This window comes from Sander vitreus, chromosome 11 (assembly GCF_031162955.1).
Source record: "Sander vitreus isolate 19-12246 chromosome 11, sanVit1, whole genome shotgun sequence".
In the NCBI taxonomy this organism is placed as follows: Eukaryota; Metazoa; Chordata; class Actinopteri; order Perciformes; family Percidae; genus Sander; species Sander vitreus.
In genome coordinates this window covers 7,308,588-7,321,125 of record NC_135865.1, presented here as the reverse complement: position 1 = coordinate 7,321,125, position 12,538 = coordinate 7,308,588, and positions in this window count along the sequence as shown.

Sequence of the window (12,538 nt, the reverse complement as noted above, 5' to 3'; positions counted from 1 at the left end):
CATATACTATGTCAAAAAAGTCATAGTTCAGCACGCCGAAAAATTTCATAGTATAGCATGTCGAAAAAAGTGATAAAAACTCATAGTATAGCATGTCGAAAAGTCATAGTATAGTATGTCGAAAAAAGTGATAAAAAGTCGTAGTTTGGTAGGTGGAAAAAAGTCATAGTGTAACATGTCGAAAAGTCATAGTATATGGTGTCATAGTATAGCATGTCGAAACTAGCCATAGTATAGTATGTCGAAAAAAGTGATAAAAAATAATATAGCATGTTGAAAAGTCCAAGTATAGTATGTCGAAAAAAGTCGTAGTATAGCACGTCAAAAAAAGTGATAAAAAAGTCATAGTATAGCATGTCAAAAAACGTCATAGTTTAGCATGTCGAAAAGTCATAGTTTAGCATGTCGAAAAGTCATAGTTTAGCATGTCGAAAAGTCACAGTATAGCATGTCGATAAAAGTGATAAAAAGTCATAGTATAGCATATCAAAAAAGTCATAGCATAGTATGTTGAAAAAGTGATAAAAAAGTCATCATATACTATGTCAAAAAAGTCATAGTTTAGCACGCCGAAACATTTCATAGTATAGCATGTCGAAAAAAGTGATAAAAAGTCATAGTATAGCATGTCGAAAAAAGTGATAAAAAGACATACTAGAGTATGTCGAAAAACGTCATAGTGTAGTATGCCGAAAAAGTCATTTATAGCATGTTGAAAAAAGTCTTAGTATAGCATGTTGAAAAAAGTCATAGTATAGTATGTCGAAAAGTGATAAAAAAGTCATCATATCATATATCAAAAAAGTGATAATAAAGTCAAAGAACGTCTGGAAACACATATTAACTCCACAAAAAAAAAAATGGGTAAGACTCTTCCTACTTGGGACTAACTGCACCTACTTCCTGCAGCTGTGCTAACCATTGAGCTATCACAGCCACAAATGATGAGTATTGAAAACATCGTCATAGCATAGTATGTTGAAAAAAGTGTTAAAAAGGTCATAGTATAGCATGTCAAAAAGTCATGATATAGCATGTTGATAAAAATGATAAAAAGTCATAGTATATGTCGATAAAACTCATGATATAGCATGTCAAAAAGTCATAGTATAGCATGTCGAAAAGTGATAGTATAGTCTGTCGAAAAAAGTGATAAAAAGACATAGTATAGCATATCAAAAAAGTCATAGCATAGTATGTTGAAAAAGTGATAAAAAAGTCATCATATACTATGTCAAAAAAGTCATAGTTCAGCACGCCGAAAAATTTCATAGTATAGCATGTCGAAAAAAGTGATAAAAAGTCATAGTATAGTATGTCGAAAAAAGTGATAAAAAGACATACTAGAGTATGTCGAAAAACGTCATAGTGTAGTATGCCGAAAAAGTCATTTATAGTATGTCGAAAAAGTCTTAGTATAGCATGTCAAAAAAAGTCATAGTTGAGCATGTTGAAAAAAGTCATAGTATAGTATGTCGAAAAGTGATACAAAAGTCATCATATCATATATCAAAAAAGTGATAATAAAGTCAAAGAACGTCTGGAAACACATAGTAACTCCACACAAAAAAAAAGCCAGCCTGGGCATTGAACCAGGGGTAAGACTCTTCCTACTTGGGACTGACTGCACCTACTTCACGCAGCTGTGCTAACCATTGAGCTATCACAGCTACAAATGACAAGCATTGAAAACATCGTCATAGCATAGTATGTTGAAAAAAGTGTTAAAAAGGTCATAGTATAGCATGTCAAAAAGTGATAGTATAGTCTGTCGAAAAAAGTGATAAAAAGACATAGTATAGTATGTCGAAAAAGGTCGTAGTGTAGCATGTCGAAAAAAGTCGTAGTATAGCAGGTCGAAAAAAGTCGTAGTATAGCAGGTCGAAAAAAAAAAAAAGCCATACTAGAGTATGTCGAAAAATGTCATAATATAGCATTCCGAAAAAGTCATTCTATAGCATGTCGAAAAAGTCATTCTATAGCATGTCGAAAACAGTCTTAGTATAGCATGTCGAAAATAGCCATATTATAGTATGTCGAAAAAAGTCATAGTATAACATGTCGAAAATACCCATAGTATAGTATGCCGAAAAAGTGATAAAAAAGTCATCATATCATATATCAAAAAAGTGATAATAAAGTCATGGTATAGATTGTCAAAGAACGTCTGGAAACACATATAAACTCCAAAAAAAAACAACACCCATCCTAGGGATTGAACGAGGGGTAAGACTCTTCCCATTTGGGACTGACAGTGCCTATTTTGTGCAGCTGTGCTAACCATTGAGCTACCACAGTCACAAGTGCAGAATATTAAAAACATATAGCATGGGGCGGTTCTACATTGAATTACACCCAGGGCGAGACCCCCTTCGAGTGCCCCCATCCCCCCCCCAACATAAGTGAAAGAGAAAATTATACTTCTCAATTGCACAAATCCTTCATTAGAGCATTTGAAAAACACACTTAAGAGAATCCAGTTATTTTACTATTGCAATTACAACAGGAAACACACTTTTTAAGGTGAACAATCTCCACAATGAACACAATTCTGCACAAAATATGACAGTATAGGTTATCAGAACTTAAAATAAATATACACTATATACATAAATGTGCCAACAATATATACAATATAAAAATAAAAAATGTAACAAGATTAATAAATTAATAAAACGGTATACTCCTCATGAATCATAAAACAAGCTATATATATATATATATAAATACTGAGGTCCCCCTCACTCCCTCATCTCTGTCTCTCTCCTCCTGAGTCTCCTCACTGTGCATGCCACTGTCAACGACACCGACACCACCACCACTATCATCAGCCACGGGAGCTGATGAAGGTCCTGCTACTGCTGAAAACATGTCTTTTCACTTTTTTCTTTTATCTGAGCCTCTTGGGTAACTTTGTTTCATTTTCGCGTTTAGACCATTGACATAAAAGAAAGGTTTAGACTCGTCTTGCTCCGTCTCTGTGTACTTCCGAGTTCTCCTGTCACCGTGTGTTTATCTTTCGCGCCGGGCCCGCACCTTTACGGACTAGTCCATTTCATTGTCAAAGTAGGGGGTGCAAGCAGGGCGCCTGCAGCTGCAAGGAGGGCGCCGATTTGCCAATTCCCCACATTGTGATACAGTGAATCCCCCGACCACCACAAATTTATAAAAAGTAATTATATTGTATATCAAAAAAGTAATAATAAAGTCATGGTACAGTTTGTCAAGAAAAGTCTCGAAACACATACAAACTCCACAGAAAAAAAGAAATGCTCAAAATGGAGATTGAACCAGGGGTCAGTCTCTTCCTACTTGGGACTGACTCTGACCAATTTGCAATTTGTGCAGTTGTGCTGACCATTGAGCTACCACACCAGCAAACATGATTATTGAAAACAGTCATAGCATAGTGTGTTAAAAAAAGTGATAAAAAAGTCATGGCCATAGTATAATATATAAAAAAAAGTGATAAAAAGTATTAGTACACTAAGGCGAAAATAGCCATAAAAAAAGTCATAGTATAGTATGTGAAAATAAAAGTAATAAAAAGTCATAGCATGTTGAAAAGTCATAGTATAGTATGTCAAAAATAACCATAGTATAGTATGTCAATAATAGTGATAAAAAGTTATATTATAGCACGGAAAAAAGTCATAGTATAGTATGTCGAAAAAAGTCATAGTGTAGCACGTCAAAAAAAGTGATAAAAAATTCATAGTATAGCATGATGAAAATAGCCATAGTATAGTATGTCAAAAAAGTGATAAAAAAGTCATTGTATAGTATGTCAAAAAAGTGATAAAAAAAGTCATTGTATAGTATGTCAATAATAGTGATAAAAAGTTATATTATAATATGTAAAAAAAAGTCATAGTATAGCATATCGAAAAAAGTCTTAGTATAGCATGCAGAAAAAGTGATAAAAAAAGTCATAGTAGAGTATGTCGAAAAATGTCACAGTGTAGCATGCAGGAAAAGTCATAGTATAGCATGTCGAAAATAGCCATATCATAGTATGTCGAAAAAAGTGATAAAAAGTCATAGTATAGTATGTTGAAAATAGCCATAGTATTGTATGTGGAAAAAGTGATAAAAAAGTCATGAAGTCTTAACCAGGGGTAAGACTCTTCCTACTTAGGACTGACTCTGGCTACTTTGTGGAGCTATTCTAACCATTGAACTACCACACCAGTAAATAATGTATATTGAAAACATCATCATAGCATAATATGTTGAAAAAAGTGATAAAAAAGGCATAGTATAGTATGTCGAAAAAAGTTGTGCAGCTGTGCTGACCATTGAGCTACCATATCAACAGAAACTGAAGGTGAAAACAATCATATGATGTGTATGTTGATAAAAGTGATAAAAAGTCGAAAAAAGTCGTAGTACGCTATGTCGAAAATAGCAATAGTATAGTACGTAAGTGATAGAAAGTAATAGTACAGCATGTCGAAAAAAAGTCATAGTATGGCATTTCGAAAAATGTGATAAAAAAAGTCATAGTAAAGTATTTCGAAAAAAGTGATAAAAAAAAGTCATAGTGTAGCATGTCGAAAAAGTCATAGCATAGTATGTCAAAGAAAGTCTGGAAGCACATGCAAACTCCACACAAAAAATCAAAGTATAGAATGGGGATTGAACCAGGGGTCAGACTCTGCCTACTTTACACAGATGTGCTATCCACTGAGATACAACACAACCAAATAACAGATGTTGAAAACAGTCATAGCATAGTATGTTGAAAACGTGATAAAAAGTCATAGTATCGTATGTCGAGAAAAGTGATTAAAAGTTATAGTATAGTATGTCAAAAAAAACATTAAAAAATCATCATCAAATTTAATTGTGTGAATTGCTAATTCAGCAGCATTTATACAAATCAAAAAAAAATGTAGCTGATAAAATTGATATCCCTATGAGCGCTTGCTCAGACGATGTGTTAATTATTGTAGTGGAGGGATCAATCCCTAACTAAAAAATAAATAATATTATTAAATGCCATGCTGCTGCTTAAATAGTATGCATGCTTCTCCCTCCATACAGGTTCATCTGCGAAGCCACAGGAACACCACATCAAATCGACTATTTCCTCTGCTGATGAGCAGCTTCCCAGATCTGCTAGAAAGAGCAAGAAGAGCTAAAAAAGACATACAGGGAAATGGTTTTGGCAACAGCAAAACTGAGCTAAAACATACTTTACTTCACTGTGTTGCTGAAACATTAAATCTGGTTTTACTTAAAGCAAATAAGTGAAACATTCTTTACATGTTGAGAGACATTTTCACTTTCTGGTTTCTAGCGCACACGTCACCGTTGCGCGAACTTCCTTGAAACAACTTTCTTGAAAAGTACAGTTTGATAGATGAAGCCACTGTTTACAATAGTGGCTCTTGATTTTAACTGGATTTACTGCTTTGGAAGTGGAAGAGGAAAAGCTACTACTGTAATGTGGCCGGTATAACTGCTGTGTTTACGTGTGTGTGTGTGTGTGTGTGTGTGTGTGTGTGTGTGTGTGTGTGTGTGTGTGTGTGTGTGTAATCTCAAAAACAATCATGAGTAATCCATAGCCACAAACTCACAGACACACCTTCAGTATTTCAATATTCTCTAAAAACACTAATTCTAGCCTGTGAATTCTCCTGCTATCTCTTTAAAGCATTTTCGCTCAAAATCCTTCTAAAAGTTCATGAGGAAATTATTCCAGAAGTACAATTGCATGGGGTGAAAAACACTTGCAGGAAACTAAATGACAATGACATTATAACGTAATAGTACAGAATATAACAGGACAGAATATAACTGTTATTCTGTTATATCCGAATATAACAGAATAACGATAACAAGCTCTTGATCCAGTCTGGCACTTGATACGGATACATGATGATATAATGTGTAATGGGAATAAAGAGTGTGCAGCATTGCGTGACCGTGAAGCCAACATCCTGTCCTCAGTGAATTCCATGGAGGAGTGTGCGGCTCCTTTGGTTTCTGATGCTTTTTCTAGAGTCCCAGCGAAAAGAAAATGTGTGTGTGTGTGTGTGTGTGTGTGTGTGTGTGTGTGTGTGTGTGTGTGTGTGTGTGTGTGTGTGTGTGTGTGTGTGTGTGTGTGTGTGTGTGCGTGTGCGCATGAGTGAGTGAGGAGAGTGACTTGATTTATGTTTATAGAAGTCATCTCTCACACTGCTACATTCCACTGCGACTAAAAGAGAAGGCAGGGGCAGTGTTTTTACTCATGCACAGGAACTGATGTAACTGACAAAACTGCAAAAATGCCTCCAAAGAGCTTAATAGTCAATTATATGTCACTTAAACTCCAATGCTTTCTCAAAAATACAGAGGACAATGCCTCTAGACCACTGCTAATGGTTTTATAGCAGTTGTGTTCAATGTTTTTTAAGCCAAGGACACCTTAACTGAAAGAGAGACGGAGCAGGGACCCGCTATTACATACTGTATAAAATTAAGTTGCATATTAAACTAAAATAACGTGTGGGGTGGCCTAAAGCCTTTATACATACGTTTTTTGCATAGCTATTAAAATAATAATTGTTGATTTTATAAATCATGTTTTAATGTTAAACGTGGCACAGTGAATCTTTAGGATGAACTGTATCTGTGGATAGTAAGCCTATCATCAGTGAGCTTTTTTTCACAAATAGCTTGATTTATATTTGCTAATAATTCATGTGAAGACATTTTATTTTTTTGAATAAAAAACAAACTAACAATAATTTGGCGGCACTGATCAATTAGGATCTGCCAGATAGAATACACCTTGTTAACAGAAAACATTTTGACATGTCGCAGTAGGGGAAGCAATAGTGTCAATAATAAAAGTAGTGATGGCTGAATTCCATTTAGCTGCTTCAATTTCGTGGTCCTGGTATACCTCCTTTTCACAGCCTTTTGACTTCATCATAGCAGGAAATACACAGGTGGAGCTACTAATATTACATGTAACAGTAGTTCTGTTCTGTTAAGCATCTCCAGGATGCCTCTCCAGTGAGCCGCCATGGACACTACCAAGCCCCTTTAACTGGCCCAGCTTAATGGAGTTCATCCATCATTAATGTTATAAATATATACCCTTATAGAACTGGCTCAGGTTTGCCTTGCACCAGCTCTTAATTATGCTGTTATAGTTTTAGACTGCCAGGGGACTTCCTTTGACACACTGAGCTCCTCTCTTCTCTCTATTTCCATCTGTGTGCATCCATGTCCCAGAAATGCTTGTTACTAACTTAGCTCTGGGTAGCTTATGCCCCGGAGTCTTTATGTTTTTTCGCCCAGCAGTTTTCCTTGTATTAGGGTGGCACCTAAATAATGGTTGCAGCTGTTGCTGTGGTCGTGCTCCGCTCCGTGCTATGCCCTGCTACACCCTGCTATGCTCTGCATTGCCCTGCTATGTCCTGCTACGCCCTGCAGTGCCCTGCTATGCCCTGCAGTGCCCTGCTACGTCCTACTATGCCATGCAGTGCTCTGCTACGTCCTGCTATGTCCTCTTATGCTTTGCAGTGCCCTGCTATGCCCTGCAGTGCCTTGCTACGTCCTGCTATGCCGTGCAGTGCCCTGCTACACCCTGTAACGCCCTGCAGTGCCCTGCTACGCCATGAACTACTACAACTACTATTTCTAGTCATAGTTCCATTATCTTTATTGTGACTATTATTGCCATTGTTCATCACACCCCCAACCGGCACCTTCAGACACCACCTACCAAGAGCCTGGGTCTGTCCGAGGTTTCTCCCTAATAGGAAGTTTTTCCTCGCCACTGTCGCACTAAATGCTCGCTCTTGGGGGAATTACTGGAATTGTTGGGACTTTGTAAATTATAGAGTGTGGTCTAGACCTACTCTATCTGTAAAGTTTCCTGAGATAACTATTGTTATGATTTGATACTATAAATAAAATGTAATTGAATTGAATAAATTATACCTGTGCCTTTACTACTGTGACAAATCAAAATGTCTGCTGTTAAAATGGCCTATTAATTAATTTAAAATTGCAATGAATTTAAAAAATAAATTGATACATTATGTTGATGTAATGTGATGTGGGTCTGAGCAATAACAGTTTTGAAATCATCTTAATTTCTATAGCATTATAAAAATGCAACAAAATGTAACTATTGTAACAAGCATTAGCACGTCTTGATAAATATTTAATCGATGATGTAACAGTGAATATACAAATGGAAACAAAGGCAATGTTTTATTAATCCAGCACAAAAGCATGTACACAAACTGTGACTACAGTCCGTTCAGCAGCACAATACAGTGTTATCTATTTATTTTAATTTTTTTATAGTGTGTCTTCTCTGTTGGGGCTTTTCATTCTAGTCCATTTAGGAATACACCAAAACAAAAGTTTTTCCTTGTCTGCAATAATTGGGTACATTTTATAAAAAAAGATAATCCAATCATAATATTAGGGATTAAGTAATAGCTCAAAGGAATGTAACAACAATGGCCATCTTGTGGGATGATGTGCCCGGTTTTATACACTGGTTGTCACATGGTTGCAGTTGGTTCACTGAATTCAAAATCAAAATGTAAACTGAGTAAAAAAAGCCTTGAACATATGATGATTAAAAGGATAAATAAAAATAATCAACCTCTAGAGTTGGTTGGCCTGAAAGTGTATCCACTGCTGACACTAATCTATATCTGATCGAGGGAAGACCAAGCCCAAAACAAACCTTAAAGATTGGTTTAGACAGGCAGAGTTTCTCTGGGCTGAGTTATCTGTGATGTGTCCTCTCCTGTGGTCTGAGAGCCAGGCAGCCATTAGCACAACGCATCTCTTTAATCAAGCCACTGGAGGAGGTACCGAAGGATGCTCTGTTGACCGCAGTATGCCTCCTCTCTTATTTTCTCACCCACTGGCACGCCCGCTCTGTGGGAGAGTCCTGAGGTTTGTCAAAGCCTCAGTGACTCAGTGACAGGTGGACAGGTGGTAGTTCAAGAGCGCAAGTGGGAGCCTCGAGGCCCCGTTGTTGCTGTGCAACCAAAAATATGTGGGGAGCCACCACCAATGCAAACAGAAAAGCATTTATTTAAGCTAGCAGTCAAAGGATAGAAATGTAAATATGTGCCGCACTCTTGATTTAACAACACTTGTATTTATGATCTTTACCCTGCGGCAATGTTTTTGTATTAATATACTAATATTTACCTTTCCTTTTTCTTCACATTTCTGGTGTTAGAACTCTTGGGGATATTGGGTGTGGAGACAATCTCTCTAGTTTAACTTTATGTGAATGCTCTTCAGGCACAACAACAAATCTGACAAAATACCTGAAAGAAAATGACAAGAATCCTCACACAGTGTATGAGATAGATAAACAGCCCACCAAACACACAAAAGCATGTGCAACAGATATCACAAACAATCGAACAATAACTGACTATTCCAAGTTTCTCAGCCAGTCACAAAAAAGAAATACGTCTTCCTTGGGACTCACTCTTTGTTGATTGTTTTCCAAGCTGCCCTGCAGCTTTGAAAGATGACAATAGTCAGTTCCAGAGGTTACTTATCCAAATCATATGTTTGCATATCTTAGATGGGTGAAAGAAGATTGACAGTTAAGAGGAACTGTTCTACTTTGTTGTTGCTTTGTCGCTGTCACAACTAACCATCACTTGTCTTGTATTAATGAGCAAATGTAGCTCTTTTGGGGTTATGTTTAGCTAGATACTGGGGACATGTGTGTTACAGATAATCCAGTATGGTTAAACACACATTTCAAGATCTGGAGATTCAAGTTGGTAAATTTTCAACTTGTTCTCGGGACAAAATATCAAATTTCATGCTTTAGTCTTTTTAATCTGTCACATTCCACTAATAACAATGTACATGTCATTCAGTTATACAATTACAAAACTATGGTCTCAGTATAAACATATCATAATAGTGAATTCCATTTGTAAGCAACATATTAGGGAGCCATATGGATGCATGATTCACATTAATGCAATTAAAAGACAACGGTATTTTATTTCACCATCAAAGCCAGTCACAAAATTAGCAGCACAAATTTTCAAAAGAAATGCAAATAGTTTATAAAATCAAACACATCAGTATCAAATGAATGTGTTTCAGATGTTGAATGGAATTGATTTTTGCCACCGCATATGAAAGTTCAACAGTAAAGTTCAACTGCTGTCTCAGATATCAGTTAACAATTGTATTCATTTATGTTTTATTTTATATTTAATTGAAGCTTTACTTTTGCTGTGATAGATTATCAAGCATGTGCAGCTGCAGAATCTGTGGAAGATGTGTTTCATTCTTTACTAGAATAAATGGCAGCAAACTTCTTTGGAAGGGACAAGAGCCAGCCCTGGTCTGCAGCTACTGACACATACAGGATGGAGCAGGACGGCATGAAGATACAAACTTTGGTTATAAAGTCTATTTAACACTGTAAAAAGTGATTACCAGCAGTGACAACATTTGATTAGTTCTTTTTTTTCCATCTAGTATACATTTTGTCTGTACGTATTTTGTGATGAAGTGATTTTGAATTTACAGGACAAGGTTTGGGTCTGCTGCAGGTGTTCAATTATATGTGTGGGTCTGTGGGTGTGTACATGTGCAATAATCAGCCTTCCACAGTATGAGTTGCTGCTGATTGTTTTTGTGTATTTATTTTGGTCTTTGTTAGAAGAGGGAAGTAGGAAATAGGCCTGCTCTGGTCTCTCTTTTTTTCATATCGCACCACATAAACATTTCAGATTCTGATCCCTTTTTATTTATTACAGCTCACATCCCACATCCTATGGTAATGGCCGCCACATTTTTAGGATGAAAGAGTATAATGTGTTTGCATGTGCCAGGAAGTTGTTGATCGGGTGAATGTGCGTGTGTATACGGAAATATGAAAGGTGTTAGTTGGAGTGTGGGTACAGTATATGTGTGGGTTTACGTAGATTGTTTCTAAGGGTTTGAGTGTATTGTATGTGTGTGTGTGTGTGTGTGTGTGTGTGTGTGTGTGTGTGTGTGTGTGTTTCACATGCAGTGTGGCGAGCTCTTTATTCCTGCCAGTGTATTTGATGGACAGTACTCGTGCCAATTATGAGTATGTGTGTATGTGTGTGTGTGTGTGTGTGTTTACTCTGACAAATGTGTCCCACATGTGGGTGTAGGTCTAAGCCCGTACACACTTCCTCCCCTCTCCACTAATGCCTGCCACCACAAACCTGGACCGAACTACATCAACTGCCAAATACCTGTTGAGAAGATTGGAGTTCCAGATGGATGGCTTTTTTCACACAGACATAACGTCTATTTTCTGCATGTAACATATATACAAATGTGAATTTTCATATTACTGCTTGGCTAACACAAATACACATCCACAAACACATAACAAATATATAAGTCCTAATAAAACAACAAAAAACTAAAATGCTATTGCAAATGCAAAAATAAAAAAAATAAAAAATACTACACCACATAGCATGGCAAAACACTCATCATGGCTGTAAAACCTCAATTGGCTGTGGCTTGTTGTTTTATACTCACTGCCTGTACCCATCCCAGTCAGTCTGAAGAAATCAACAACCACCTCATGTCAACAAACATATCTGGGATCTCTGTAGACAATAATTTAATGTCCCCAGGGCCCCTTCATACTGAGATTTTCTCAGAGTCATGTCCAATGCTTCACTCACATTGTACCTCAACCCAGTGAGACACTGAGTTGTTCACTGTGAGGTCAGAAGGTAAAGCTTTTTATTGGGATACAAGTTTGTCTCTACTAAAATAAATAAATTCATGTTGGGGGTAGGGGAGGTCAAAGCTATGAATAAGCAAGCTTCTCAAGTTTCCTGCCATTCCAGATGTTTTACGCTGTATATGCCAAGGCTGCATAAACTATTTAATCTATGTTGATGCTGTCACCATAAGCCAGGTTTTCAGCCCTTCCTGCAGATCTGTATAGTGTAATGTGTGTTTGCATCATCACAGACTGCTGTATCTGTATAGGTACAGGTTTGCAGTCATCTATCTCAGATTTTTACCTTCAGACCAGGGCAGACACATATTATGTCAAGCCAATCTTATATAAATCATCCCGGTTGAACCATGACATTGAATGGCCCAGTGCTCTTCACAGTGTCATAAAGTATTGCCTCAATAAAAGCTCAGTGCACAGCAGGTGAGTTTGAAAGTAGACAAAGTGTCCCGTGAATTTTCCTTTTTATATCAATGTCTCAAGTCCTTTTCTCACTTTTCACAAGTTTGTATACAAAGCAATCCTCATTAAATGTCTTTAAAATATACAGTAGGTATAAGGAGAAAGAGAAGGTCTCTCAAAAGCACATTAAATATTTAACTGGCCCCCAGGAGAACTGTAGTGCTCTCCTGTGTCTACTAGAAAAGAAGACCACAAAAAGGAGAACATCATCACCACAGTATCATCGTCTTGAGGGGGTTCATGGGGGTCGCTTGCAAAAAGTGGAATCATATATTTTCACTTTAATTCCATCCATTATTAACACAATGAAAGAAGGTATGACTATTTGTGTCATGG